This window comes from Arachis hypogaea, chromosome 16, assembly GCF_003086295.3.
Source record: "Arachis hypogaea cultivar Tifrunner chromosome 16, arahy.Tifrunner.gnm2.J5K5, whole genome shotgun sequence".
NCBI lineage: Eukaryota > Viridiplantae > Streptophyta > Magnoliopsida > Fabales > Fabaceae > Arachis > Arachis hypogaea.
Window position 1 is genome coordinate 53,626,886 of NC_092051.1, and position 15,492 is coordinate 53,642,377.

General features: G+C 37.4%; 1 pseudogene; it reads left to right on the forward strand.

The window, feature by feature from the left end:
* Positions 1-560: 560 nt before the first annotated feature.
* The window catches only part of LOC112757091 (peptide methionine sulfoxide reductase B5-like), a 64,363-nt pseudogene continuing 49,431 nt past the window's right edge, over positions 561-15,492 (forward strand).

Consider the following 15,492-nt stretch of genomic DNA (forward strand, 5'->3'; position numbering starts at 1 on the left):
CGCACATTAGAGTCCGTGTGGTGGTTTTGCTTTGAGCTATTCTGGAGGAGAAGAGGATCTCTTTTCTTCCCCTGATCGGAGAGTCGATGTGGAAGGTGAACCAACAATAGAAATACAACATTCCCTTCCCATCGTTGACCACCAGATTAGCCGCTTTATCTTCAGTGGAGAGACGCCCAACAGATCGGACATCTGTCTACATCAGTAAGCAGCCATTTTTGCCATGCGGCGATTACGACGAACCGCCACAGAAGAAGAGAAAGACCACTGAGCCTCCATCATCAGCAGCAGAGCCTTTAGCACCTCCTAGAGCTCCCGCACCCACACCTCGACCCCAGACACCATATGAGTTGTGTCGAGAGATCCTTCAGGTCGTCCACCACTACGAGCGCCGCAATGCCCGTCGCTTCTAGTGGATAGTGGCGATGTTTGAGGGTAGAGACCCTGGGCCACCTCCTCCAGATACACCAGAGCCCGAGACAGAGGAGTCTGCATCTGAGGAGCCAGCAGCTGAAGTTGGCCAGGTAGTTGAGACCCCTGAGTAGAGACCGGCAGAGCCCATGGCTGAGGAGCCTAGAGTTGAGGAGCCGGCAGCTAGATCTGAGCCGATAGAAGAGATGGCAGCAGAGCCAGCTGACCAGGCAGTTGAGGAGCCGATAGCTGAGACCACCAGAGAGATATCCTGCGCCACTATTGTTTATCAGCGTCACCACCACCCACCACCATCTGACGGTGGAGCTTCTCATGGTTGATCCCACCCGTTGATTATTTTGAGCACTAAGGATAGTGCATGATTTAAGTGTGGGGGAGGATTTATGATATTTTGGGTGTAAATTTTCTCTCCTTAACACTTGCATTTAGTTTATTTTCAGTTTTATTATACTTTTTGTGGATATTTGTAGTACTTTGACTTATGCACTACTGTTTAGTACTTTTGTATATATATATTAGCTTGCTTCTAGTTATCTTTAGTATTGCATTTTTAGTTTTGGTATATATATTGCATCCTTATATTGCTTGGTATATAGTATAGATATGGATTGTGATTGGATGATGTGAATAGCATATGCCTAGTTGATTTTGATCCTAATTGTTCATGTTACTTTTTGCTTGTTGAAAATTAGGGAAATAACTAGGAAATTTTGAAAAATTTGCATCCGTCACGACATACATACATATAGGAAACAAGTTTTGGTGAAAAACAACAAATTTTCCAAGAATTTTATTTCAAGGATATTCTATTGAATTGATTGAGAAAACTTTTTTCAAACTTGCTTGAATGATTTGTTTATGGAACATAGAAGAGTAAAGAACAAATACCTTGTGAGTTTTTGAGCTATATTGAATGGTTACACCTTTTAACTACTAATTTTGTTAATTGTGTGTTATATCTCTTCTATGATTGCAATCTTAGTTTTGCTTGATTCTTTATGTCCAATGATTGATGTTTTGAATTGCATTGAGCATGATTGAGGCCATCTTTGCATAGCTCACTTTACCCATATTCCCTACCCTTTGCATCTACCCTTGTTAGCCCTTTTGAGCCTCATTTACCCCATTATTCTTGACATTAGCACATCACAGCCTTAAGTGGAAAACCATGATCTACCTTGGATTGTGTCCTTGATTAGCTTAGGTTGAAGAGTGTATTTCACTTAAGTGTGGGGAAATTTTGGAAAACATTGGTAGTGAATAAAAATGTGTAATTTCGGTATTTCATTGAAAATTTTGGAAAATGGGAACAATCATGTATGAACTACTAAAGCCATATGCATTTTACTTTTACTTTCAAAAAAAAAAACATCATCATCATAAAAAACGGATGAAAGTTATCCCAAAAAAAAAGAAAAAATGAATAAGAAATGCATATGTGATGTGAATGATAAATCATACATGAGTGTTTATGAAAAAAAATGATGGAAGGTTAGGATTGCATGTTATTTTAATTCGGTTGATATAGGTTGAGTTGGATACTTAAACTAATCAAGGATTCAATCATTTTAGTCCATTTGACCATATCTGTCCCACCTTTACCCTAACCCCATTAGAACCATATGAAGTCCTCATGATAATTGCATTCATGCATCACTTGTTGTTGATTGTTAGATGAAAAGTAATTCCTTGAAAACATGATTAGAAGAGACTTGAGTGAATTGACCCTCAGACACTAAGTGATTAGAGTGTATACACACCTAGTGAGTGTTCAATTACTCAACTCTATGTTTCCATACCTCTTATCATGTATTCTTGCAAGTTGCTTCATTTTGTTATCTTGAATCAATTCTTTAGATTTTGGTTGCATTGGATTATTTCCTTGCTTAGCCCTATTTGTCTATACTTTCTTGGGGATTTAATTGTTTGTTTTCACCAATTTCATATAGATACTATAGATAGATATATAGCTATAGATAGTATATACATACTTGAATGCAATAGGTAGTTTCATTTAATAAGTTGATTACCCCCTTTTGATCATTCTCCTTGTTGGTTTAGCATGAGGACATGCTATTGTTTAAGTGTGGAGAAATTGATAAGTCCATATTTGATAGTATATTTTGACTCAATTTGGATGGATTCTAGCACATGAACTCACACTTAAGCATCAAAATAGCATAATTTTGTGTTTTGTACCTAAATTGAACCTAAATGTGAAAACATGCGATTTTATGCTTGAAATGAGCAATTTAATTTCACTTTTATTCCATTTGATTCCATGACATGTTGAGTGATTTCAGGCCTTGGAGGCAAGAATAGATAGCTAAAAGTGGAAGAAAGAATGTACAAGGGAGAAAATATGAAGAAAACAAGGAAAAGCACACACAGCGGAGTGTGCATGCGCACAAGTAAGCATGCGTGTGCACCAGAAAGAATTTCCATGTGTGCATGCGCACGACCACCTGTGCATACGCACAGGTCGACATTCAGCCAAGTGTGCGGACGCACACATCTGTTCGTCCGCACAGGTCCCTGCACATGATTTTATTAATGAAACATGTGCTATTCAAATTTTGGAGGCTTTTGGCCCATTTTGGAAGGCTTGAAGGCTGAATTGGAGTGCTATATCAAGGAGAATCAACACATATGAAAGAGAGCTCACTTAGATAGTTTTAGAGAGTAATTAGGAGTAGGAGTAGGAGTAGTGTAGCATTGCTCTCTTAGGGTTTTCATTTCAATTTCCATTGTAGCATTTTATAGCAAGCTTTAATTTTGAATTTTGGGTTTTGCTTCGTTAATTGTAAGTACTCTCAATTTCATCTTTAAATATAGCACTTTTACTTTCATTTTTTTTGGTTCAAGTTACTTTGTTCATATTTGCAATTTTTGTGTTTCTTGAAGTTTTGATCAATGAATTTTATGTTTCTTGCCTCCTTTACGTTTGATTGCTTGTTTATGTTTAGTTTTGTTGATAGTTGGTTATAGTTTTCCATTTTACTTTGCAAAATTCCATGTTTTACTTTCATGCACACAAGGTTTTTATGAAAATGGCAACATTAGATTTTGAGTAGATTTTCACACCTTGGCTTATGGTTTGAGTTCCTAGGATACTAGAGTCATAATGTCTGACATTTAGTGGAAATTCTTAGGTAGTTAGTTGACTCTTGTTTTCATTGACGCTAGCCTTTTATCAACTAGTTTGGTAAGTTGGTTAGGACTTATGGATTAAGGTCAATTATGCTTGCTTGACTTACTCCTCGATGTTTGGGGTTAACTAGGCGAGATTGACTTATCATAATTACCATAGTTGTGGTTATGGCAATGATAGGATTCTTAGAATCTCATTCACAAATCAAGGCTTTCATTCCATTTATAGCATTTTCACTAGTTTCGATCTCATCTTCCCTTTAATTGCATTAATTACATTTTTGATCATCTCTTGGTTTTTTTATTCCTTAAGTTCTTTTAATCTTTCGTTCTTTGATTGCAAAGTCCCTTTTTGCCCTCTTAACAACCAAAAGCATAACATTTCGATTGCATTCCTAGGGAGAATGACCCGAGGTTGAATTACTCTCGGTTTATATGTTTTGTATTGAAATTAACATTTGATTTGAGCATTACTTGTTGGCTTGGAACTATACTTACAACGCCAATCAAAGATTTCCTAGCCTACGGTTTTGTTCATGAACATTTTCAGATTGTGACTCAGCTTTGCTAGAGTCCCCAAATAGAGGTGTCCAGAGTTTTTAAGAACACTCTTTTTGCTTTGGACCATGACTTTAACCGCTCAGTCTCAAGCTTTTCACTTGACACATTCACGCAACAAGAACATGGTTAGGGACAGCTTGGTTTAGCCGCTTAGGCCAGGATTTTATTCCTTTGGGCCCTCCTAACCACTGATGCTCAAAGCCTTGGGTCCTTTTACCTTTGCCTTTTGGCTTAAAGGGTTATTGACTTTTTCAATCTGCCCTCCTTTTGCTGTATTTTTGGGCAGTAATGGATTTTTCTTCTTTTTAATTTTTTTATTTTTTTCTTTTCACCAATTTTTTTTCTTTTTTGCATGCATATAATTTTTTATGACCTTGCAACATGCTTTTTCTTTTTTTTTTTTTGCTGCTTTTTCTTGCTTCAAGAATCAATTTTTAGATTTTTCAGATTATCAAAAATATTTTTCCTTTTTTCTTATTCTTTTAAGAGCCAACATTCTAAAATTCCAACTTCAAATATGCACTGTTCATTCATATATTCAGAAAACAAAAGCAATGCCACCACATCAACATAATTAAACTATTCTTATTTTAAACCTAAAATTCATGCATCTCTCAATTCTTTTCAATATAAATTTTTATTTAAGGAAAGTGAGAGATATATTGGAACATTTTACAACTTTTAAGACATCAAATGCAATTGATCATACAACTAGAACAAGAGAACAGATAAATAAACAGACAAAAAATAGAAAAAATAAAACAGGAAAGGGGTGTAAAGAGAACGAGTCCACCTTTAATGGTGGCGTCTAGTGCTCCTCCTTGAGGATCCAAAGTGATGCTTGATCTCTTCTATGTCATCCCTTTGCCTTTGTTGCTCTTTCCTTCTAGCCATTTGGTCTTCCCTTATGGTTCTTTGATCTTCTCTTATTTCATTGAGGGTGGTAGTATGCTCTTGATGCTCCATCCTCAGTTGCTCCATGTTAGTGCTCAATTCTCCAAGAGAAGTTTGCCAATGATCCCAATAGCTTTGGGGAGGAAAATACATCCTTTGAGGCATCTCAGGGATCTCATGATGAGGCAAATGCACAGGCTCTTGTGCATGCTCTCTGGTTTGCTCCATCCTCTTTTTAGTGATGGACTTATCCTCCCCAATGGAGACATCTCCATTTATGACAATTCCAGCTGAATTGCATAGATGACAGATGAGGTGTGGGAATGCCAACATGGCATTGGTGTGAGGCTTCTCAGCTACCTTGTATATTTCTTGAGGAATCACCTCATGTACTTCCACTTCAGTTCCAATCATGATGCAATAAATCATGATGGCTCTGTCAACAGTAACTTCTGACCCATTGCTAGTAGGGATAATGGATCTTTGGATGAATTCCAACCATATTCTAGCTATGGGCTTTAGGTCAACCCTTCTTAGTTGAATGGACTTGCTTTAGGAATCTCTTTTCCACTATGCTCCTTCCACACAGATATCTGAGAGTACTTGATCCAATCTCTAATCAAAGTTGACTCTCCTAGTGTAAAGATGAGAATCTCCTTGCATTAGAGGCATGTTTAATGCCAACCTCACACTTTTTGGGCTAAAATCTAAGATTCTTCCACAGACCATGGTGATCCAATTCCTTGGATTTGGGTTCACACTAGTGTCATGGTTTTTAGTAACTCATGCATTAGCATAGAACTCTTGTACCATGAGAATCCCAACATCCTGAATGGGATTGGTTAGGACTTCTCAACCTATTCTCTGGATCTCTCTTCAGATTTCTGGATACTCATTCTTCTTGAGCATGAAAGGGACCTTAGGGATTACTTTCTTCTCAGCCACTACTTCATACAAGTGATCTTGGTGGGCTTTGGTGATGAATCTCTCCATCTCCCAAGATTCAGAGGGAGTGGCTACTGCCTTTCCTTTCCTCTTTTTAGAGGAGTCTCCAACCTTGGGTGCCATGAATGTTAATGGAAAGAAAAAAGCTATGCTTTTCCAACACTAAACTTAAAACTTTGCTCATCCTCGAGCAAAATTAAAGAGAATAGAAGAATGGAATAGAAGAAGAAGAAAATAGAAGGATAGAGAGGGAGAGAGAGGGCTCGGCCTTGTGGGGTGTATAAGGGTATGAAAGGTGTGTGTATGAAGGGTTATGAAGAGGGGTATTTATAGAATGGGGGTAGGTTAGGTTTCGGCCAAAGGGTGGGTTTTAGGTGGGAAATTTGATTTTGAAGTGGGTGGGGATAAGTGGCAGTTATAATGGTTTGGGGAAATGGTATGGATGTGATTGGGTTAGGGTTTATAGGAAAGTGTGTGTGGGAAAGTATGAAAGTAGGTGGAAATAAGTGGGGTAGGTGAAAGATGCTGTGGGACCCACAGGTCTTGAGAGGCTAGGGAATTCAGATTCCCTGTTTCTCTACACTGGCGTTTGAACGCCCAAGGGCTGCTCCCTGGCTGGCGTTCAATGCCAGTAATGCTGCCCATGAAGGGCTGATGAGTCCATATTTGATGATATATTTTGACTCAATTTGGATGGATTCTAGCACATAAACTCACACTTAAGCACCAAAATAGCAGACTTTTGTGTTTTGTCCCCAATTTGATCCTAAATGTGAAAACATGCAATTTTGTGCTTAAAATGAAAAATTTAATTCCACTTTTATTCCATTTGATGCCATCACATGTTCATTGAGTGATTTCAAGCCTTAGAGGCAAGGATGGATTGCCAAAAGTGGAAGAAAGCATGTACAAGGGAGAAAACATGAAGAAAACAAGGAAAAGCACAAACAGCGAAGTGTGCGTGCGCACAAGCACCTGTGCGTACGCACAAGACAACTTTCAGCCAAGTGTGCGTACGCACAGACATGTGCATACGCACAGGACCCTACATGTGATTTCATTAAAGAAACATGTGCTTCGCGATTTCTGAGGCCTCTTGGCCCATTTTGGAAGGCTGGAAGGCTGAAATGAAGTGCTATATCAAGGGGGATTGAACCCATATGAAGGCATTAGAGTAGAAGGCCACATTTTTATATTTTAGCACAGTTAAGTAGGAGTAGGAGTAGTGTAGAGTAGAGAGCTCTACTAGGGTTTATGTAGTTTTCATGTAGCATTTTATAGCAAGCTTTAATCTTGGATGTTGGTCAACTCTTTTGTAAGTACTCTCAATTTCATCTTTAATCATAGAACTTTTACTTTGATTTCCTTTGGTTCAAGTTACCTTGTTCATATTTGCAATTTTGAGTGTCTTGAAGTTTTGATTGATGAATTTAGTGTTTTATGCTTTTTTTATGCTTGATTACTTGTTTATATTTGGTTTTGTGAATAGTTGGTTATAGTTTTCTATTCTTCTTTGTAATTTTCCATGCTTTACTTCTATGCACACAAGGTATTTGTGAAAATGCCAACTTTAGATTTTGAGTATATTTTCCCACTTTGGGTTGAGGTTTGAATTCCTAGGATACTAGAGTCATAATGTCCGACATTTAGTGATAGTTCTTGTGTCGTTAGTTGACTCTTGTTTCCATTGATGCTAGCTTTTTTATCAACTAGTTTGGTAAGTTAGCTAGGACATATAGATTAAGGTCAATTATGCTTGCTTGACTTACTCCTCGATGTTTGGGGTTGACTCATGATAATTACCATAGTTGTGGTTATGGCAATAACAGGATTCCTTGGATTCTCTTATTCCCAAGTTAAGTCTCTTCATGCATTTATAGCATTTTTACTAGTTTGATCCTATCTTCCTTTTTATTCGCTTTAATTCCGATTTTGATTATCTCTTTGTCTAGTTGTTGCTTAGTTCTTTTAATCTTTCGTTCTTTGATTTCAAAACTCCATATTTTCACAACTGAAAGCGTAACACTTTCAATTGCATTCATAGGAAGAATGACCCGATGTTGAATTACTCTGGATCTCGGTTTATAATTCATTTAAATTTAAACATTTGATTTGGGAATTAATTGTTGGTCTAGACTATACTTTCAACAATGAAATTTTATTTTGTGAAAATCTAGATCGACAATAAATACCTCTTGTCAAATTTAGCGCCGTTGCCGGGGAACGCAATTGAGTGCTATCTTTAGGTTATAAAAATGTTGATAGTGTAAATATCTTACTTTTTGGTTGTTTGGTCATTTTTGTTAATATCTAGGTGTTTATTTTTCTTGTTTGTTGATTCCTTTTTACTTTTATTTTTTACTTTCTCTATGATCTATAATCTTTGTTGCTTGGAGTTTGGTTGTGAGTATTTTGTAGGGTATGATGAGTTCGAATTGGGATTGCATCATGGAATGGGAGAAGCGATGGAGGGAGGAGCAATCTTCATCATACTACAACGAGCCACACCCTCCCCTATGTGAATACTAAATCCAAAGATATGAAAGATACCCCCTACATGACCCTCTAACCACCAAACCTTCAAGTACCACACCCTCCACCTCCATGGAATCAAGATACTTATATACCTTACCACCAACCTTATGAACCACCACATCTTTATACACCACCTCAATACCCTCACCCACATAATACACCTTCCAACTTTACAACCTTTCTCCCAACCCTTGAACCTTCTCTTCCATCAAATTATGAAGTTCCCGAACCCTTGCCCCAAGAACAACAAGACCTTCAAGCATTCTTCCAAGAGCAAGAAGGGTTCCGAAAGAAGCAAGGGGAGTTGATTGCTACCATAGCCGAAGCGGTGAACCGCTTGGCCTCACTACACGCAACCACTTAAGACATCCCCCTTGAAGAAGGTGGAGGATCAACTAAGGAGTATAGTAAGGAGGAAAACATGGAGTCTCAAATTGAAGAAGTGGAATTGAAGCTTGAGTCACAAGTAGAGGAAGGGAGAACTAGTGAACCGGAAAAGGTAAATGGGGAATTATGGGAGTTTTATCAAGAAGTGGATTGCATCATCAATAATTTTTTGTCCACCTTGGTCAACCCCATCAATGATCTAGAAGAACCCTTTTCTCTTGAGTTTGAGAGAGAAAGGGAAGAGCTAGAAAAGAGTGGTGAGGAAGAGGTAGTCACCCAAGAAGTGGAGGCATACATGCAAGAGTTTACAAGAGTGACTCCAACCCAAGGACAATTTGAATGGGTAACAATTTTCTCCATGAGCTTCATAGGCCCACATCAATTTGCTCTCTTGAAAACGGATTATCAACTTAAGTTTCTTCTTGGAGTGTTACATGGTGAAAGAATGGGTATTGGTTCCCAAAGGAGTTCAAGGCATAAATGGTGCAAGGTCCAATTAGGAGGATTCTAAGATCTCATTGGGTGCTTCAAAGGTTCTTGGAGAGATTGTTCATCCAAGAGCACAAGTGAAAGTCAACAAGAGGATGATAGAGAAACTAAAGTGTGGGATCCAGGCATACATCTTTACGACCAACAATTTTGGATCCCCATTTCTTGCTTGAGGTTGCTTGAGAGCTTAATGTACTTCATTTGGGATCCCGGAGGATTTTCAAAGAGCAAGCATGGTTGGCAACTCAAGGATGGATGGAAGCACAAACCTCCTTGATGTGAGCTCCAACCAAAAGTCCAACTTGAGGACTTAAAACCAAAGTGCTAGGTGGGAGACATCCCACCATGGTAATATCCTTTCAACCCTTCTTCCTTTTTGTTTTGTTTATTGAATTTTGTCTCTTTGATTAGCATAGTTTGATTGCATCCTAGGTTTAAATTAGTTGCATTTTATGTTTGATCATGTATTTTTGAAGAATGATATGTTTTAGGCTTGAAAAATCTTTGATTGATATCATGATAGGTGCCTTAGAGGCTTTAAAAATGTTGCAGAAACAGAGTTCTATGCATGCGCACAGCATCGTGCGTACGCACACTTCCCCTGTTTTTTACTCTCTATGCGTGCGCACAGACGTGTGCGTACGCACACCTATTTGCACGCGTCCTATTCGTAACGCTTGCACCCTCTATGCACGTGCATCCTACTACATTTTCACTCTGTGCGAGAGCATGCAATTAGGTGCGTATGCACACATGGCCATTATGTGTTCCTTAAAAAAAAGAGAGAGAGTGTTCTGTGCGTACGCACAGCCCTGTGCACACGCACACATCTTGAGACCCTGTCTGCCAGCACCGCTAGCACGTCCTGTGCATATGAACACCCCCAAATTTTGCTGGTGTACGTATGCACACTTCCTTGTGCGTACGCACGGGTCACATTCTGGGCGCTAATGAGAAAGAGTGCCCTGTTACGCCAGCCCCTTTCATACTCTTTCTTCCTTTCTTCTTTCCTTCTTTCTTCTTCACAACCACCGCCACCGCAACCACCACCGCCACCACATTTCTCTCTCCCCACATTTCTTCTCTTTTCTTCTTATTCTTCTTCTTCTCCTTTTTCTTTCTTCTTCTTTCTTCTATCTTCTTTCTTCTTTCTTTTCTATTCTTCATCTTTTCAGTTTTCTTGATTTAATCTTCTTTGCTATGTTTAGTTGCTTCCTTAATTTATGTTTTCTTTATTCAAATTTGGTAATTTAGCTTAAGTTTTGCTTAATTTTTTGTTTGTTGCATTACAAGTGTTCAATTGTTTATCTATAGGTTGTTCATGCTTGAATTTTTTGGCTTGAAATTGTTGAATTTATGCACTACTCTCCATGTGTATGACATAATGCCTGAATGAACTTTCTGGTTAATTCATATGTTGTCATGACTATATAGGTTAGACTATATCCTTGTTTGGCATTCTAATCAAGAAATGTGCACTTTTGAATGATTATGATGTTATTTTGGATTGAAATTTCAATAATGTACTTGTTTAATGCTTTGAGTTGCTAGCACCAAATTGATATGAAAAGTGACATGTGACTTCTTTTTTATGGAAGTTTTAACAAGTACATATTGAATTTAGTGAATTGAATGGAATTGTTTGTTCATCATGATTTTTAAGTCAATATAATCACATAACAAGGTATTTGTTCCTTTTTAATGCTTTGTATTTTTTTTAGTTGACTTGACTTGATTCTTATCAAGACTTGTCACTTTTTGTAACAAACACCTTATACATGTGATTATTTGATTATTCTTAAGGATGAATAAATAGTTTTTTTCCTCATTGCATTGGTTATTGTTGTTGTGCTATTTTATCTCAATTTTTCTCTTTCACTTGCATAACTTCAATATCCAATAATTCCTACATTCAATTCACTCTTGTTGTAGTTGCCTAAGTTTGCATGTGCTTAAATGTTGCTCATCCATTACTTGTATCTTAGGCCATTTAATTGAGGAACCCATGCTTACTTTTTGATCGTGTGGATGCCATTTTAACCGGTCATTGTGTGTTCCAACCACGTGCACACTTGGAATATACACATGGCTCATCTTTTCATCATACCACGCAATTATGCAAACTTTTTCAATTAGATGCTTATTTTCTTACTCCTTTACCCTTTTGTGCCACTTGCCCTATCATTCTTAATTATACTTTATTCATTCTTTTTGAGGATGAGACATAAAGGCGAGGAGCCGATAGAGGAGGAGGACACCATGGACGAAGATGCCGAGCATGCATTGAACTTGGCAATTTTCACACAACCCAAGTCCCCGCATCTGCCAACTGAAGGTGGAAGAACTTAGAAAAATTCTCCCCGGATCGTGTTCGTGCACGGAGGACCATGCAACGCTTAAGTGTGGGGGAGAATTCGTCATTTCGGGGCATAAACTTACTTTTCCGAACACTTTGCACTTTATTTTTATTTTTGTTTTCTTTTACTATGTTATTGTAGATATTTGTAGTGTTTTTAACTATTCCATTGCATTTTCTTCTAGCGTATACTAGCTATTGCATGTTGTATTTTTGCATCTTTTTCTTAGTATATATTTTATAGATAGAAGTTGTGATTGGATGAAGTGAATATCATAGTGCCTAGTTCAATTTTGTCCTAATTGCTCATGTCAATTTTTGCAATATTGAAAATTAGGAATAGAACTAGGAAAATTTTGAAAAATTGCATCCTTCACAACATCATACATACGTATAGGAAATAACTTTGGTGAAAAACAACAAAGATTTCCAAGAATTTTGTCTCAAGGGAATTCTATTGAATTGATTAGAAAATTGTTTTTAAAACTTGCTTGAATGATTTCTTAATGGAACATAGAAGAGGAAAGAACAAATACCTTGTGAGTCTTTGAGCTTTAATGAGTGGTTACACATTATAACCACTATTTTGTTCATTGTGTGATATATCTCTTCTATAATTGCGATCTTGGTTTTGCTTGATTTTTTTATTTTCGATGATGGATGTTTGAATGCATTGAGCATGATTGTGACCATCTTTGAATTAAACTCACTCACCCATATGGACTTACCCTTGCATCTACCATTGTTAACCCCTTTTTGAGCTTTTTAATCCCCTTTGTTCTAATTGTTAGCACATCACAACCTTAAGTGAAAAATCATGAATAACCTTGAATTGCTTCTTTGATTAGCTTAGGTTGAGGAGTGTGTGTCATTTAAGTGTGGGGGGAAATTTTGGGAAGCATTGGTAGAGAAAAATTAGGTTTTGGGTACTTATTGAAAAATTTGGAAAAATGGGTGCACATTCATGTATCAATTTACTTTAACCATATGCATTTTGTAATAGAAAAAAAGAAATAGAAAAGAAAAAAATGAAATAAAAGAAAAAGAAAATATAGTAATAAGATGGGATAAAGGTTGTCCCAAAGAAAAGAAAAAAATTAATAAGGAATGCATATGTGTTTTGAATAGAAACTAAGGAATGAGTGTGTGTGAAAAGAAGTAATGGGTGGTTAGAATGCATTTTTTGTGATTTGGTTGATATAGGTTGAGTGAGATAATTGAGGTAATCAAAGATCCAATTCTTTAGTCGATTTAGCCATATCTATCCCACCTTAACCCTAACCCCCTTACAACCCTAATAAGTCCTCATGATAATTGCATTCATGCATCACTTGTTTGTTGATTGTTAGATGAAAAGTAAATCCTTGAAAGCATGATTAGGAAGAGATTTGAGTGATTAAACCCTAGACACTGAGTGATTAGAGTGTATACACATCTAGTAAGGGTTCAATTACTCAATTCTATGTCTCCACCTCTCTTATCATGTATTCTTGCAAGTTGATTCATTTTGATGAGTTAAATCAATTCTTTAGATTTTGTTGCATTTAATTAATTCTTTGCTTAGCATTATTTGTCTATATTCTTGCTTGGGAATTTGATTGTTTATTTTCACCAATTCAATAGAATACTATAAATAGATATATATACATAGATAGTATTGATGAGGGAAAATCGATCCCACAGAAACTAACCGGCAAGTGAATCGGGTCGCATCAAGTAGTAATAACTCACAGGAGTGAGGTCGATCCCACAAGGACTGATGGATTAAGCAACTTTAGTTAGGTGATGGATAGTTAAGCTAATAGTTGATGATTTGAGTGGAAATTGATTGACATAATGTAAATTGCTAAGAATCTAAACTGCCGAATGTAAATTAACTGAAACTTAAATGGCAAGAAACTTAAATTGCTGAATCTTAAAGTGCAAGAAATTTAAAAGAGCTGAAACTTAAATTACAAGAAATATAAATAACTTAATCTTAGAGTGCAAGAAATTAGAATTACAGAATCTAAATTGCGAGAAAACTTAAATTGCATGAATTATAAAGGAAATTGGGTGCAGGAATTCAAACAACAAGACAATTCAAATAAAAAAGGAAATCAGAGAAGTTTAAAATGAAGAAAATCAGAGAAAGTGATTCATCAGGGATCAGAGATATTATAATCCTTCATGAATCAATTGAGTCTCAACTGCTTTCTCAATCATAGGAGTAGATCTATGACGGATTGAAATTGATTGGATCCCAATTCCTTGGCAATCCAATCTCTCTAATCACAATCAATCTTGCTAATTCCTTGATCTAATTGTCATGAGAAGAGTTAGAGCAAATTCTCTTATCCATAAGCCACACAAATTCGCAAAACCTCAATTCCTCCCGAATGGTGTTAGTCATGAGAATTGTGAAGGATAGAGCTTCAATTCTAATGCATATGATTCCCCTTCCGAGGATCACACAAGCATTCAATTGAATTCAACCCCCTTACGGAGTGAAGAATTCAAAATCATAACAGAAGATATCCAATAGCTACAAAAATGAATTGAGAAGAAGAAGAATTTCATTGATTCATTGGAATTATAATAGAGCTCCTCTCCCTAATGAATTTGGGGTTTACTTCCTCATTGCTCAAGTAAAACCAGAAACAGAAAGTTACAGAGAGAAAAGGCAGAAGGAAAATCCAAAAAAAGGAAAATGCAAAAGATCAAATCTGTAACTAACTACACATCTCCCAATTCCCTACTGACTAGCTCTCTTCTAAATCAAATTTGCTTCTATTTATACACTTTCCAAATTGGTCTTCAAGTCCTTGGATTGGGCCTTGTTGAAGCAAGCAAGAGTGGGTCTCAGTGATGTTAAAGTGGGACAATTGACAATTCACTGCAAAGGTGCTAAATTCTATCACTGCTGGTGTCCATGTTGGCCTCAACGTTTGGAAGGAAACGTTGAGTCAAACGTTGGCTTTGAGAGATGATTTCCAAAAGAGTAAGCATTGGTGCCAATGTTTGACTCAACATTGGTGCACCAACGTTTTTCCACCCACGCGTGCGCGACGTCTACGCGTACACATCAAAACAGAGTCTTGCATGTATGCGTCGCTCACGCGTTGGCGTGTCTGGCCAAAATATGCATCCACGCATACGCGTAATCCGCGCGTATGCGTCGACTGAAATTTTTCAAATCCAATTTTGGGTTGCTCCTCGCGGACGTTGGAGGCAACATTTGAGGCAACGTTGGGCCTCCAACGTTCGTTCTGTCACGCGCACGCGTGACCGATGCGTACGCGTCGATGGTAAATTTTGCCATCCTACGCGTGTGTGCAACTCATGCGTGTGCATGCTTTACATATTCACACGTACGTGTCATCGACGCGTACGCGTCATCGAGGCGTACGCGTCGCCCAAAATTTCTCTGGACCAGCCTTTGAAAACCATCGAAGACGTTGGAGGTAACGTTGGACCTCTTACATTCCCTCCAACGCCAGCACTAGCAGGCTTGCAAAATTTTCCAACTCCACGTTTGAGGCAACATTGGTTGATGCCAGGGCATTTTAGCCAGTTTCACTGACCTTTTCTTTACTGTTTTTAAGGTTGTTTCATGCATTTTCTTAGAAAATAAGCTAGTTTTGGGTAGATATTCACTTACATCTTGATTCAAGCATACATTGTGCACTTTACATGATTTCATGAGAATTTTGCATGAATTATATGACAAATTAGAGGATGCATGCCTCATGATTTGGATTAGA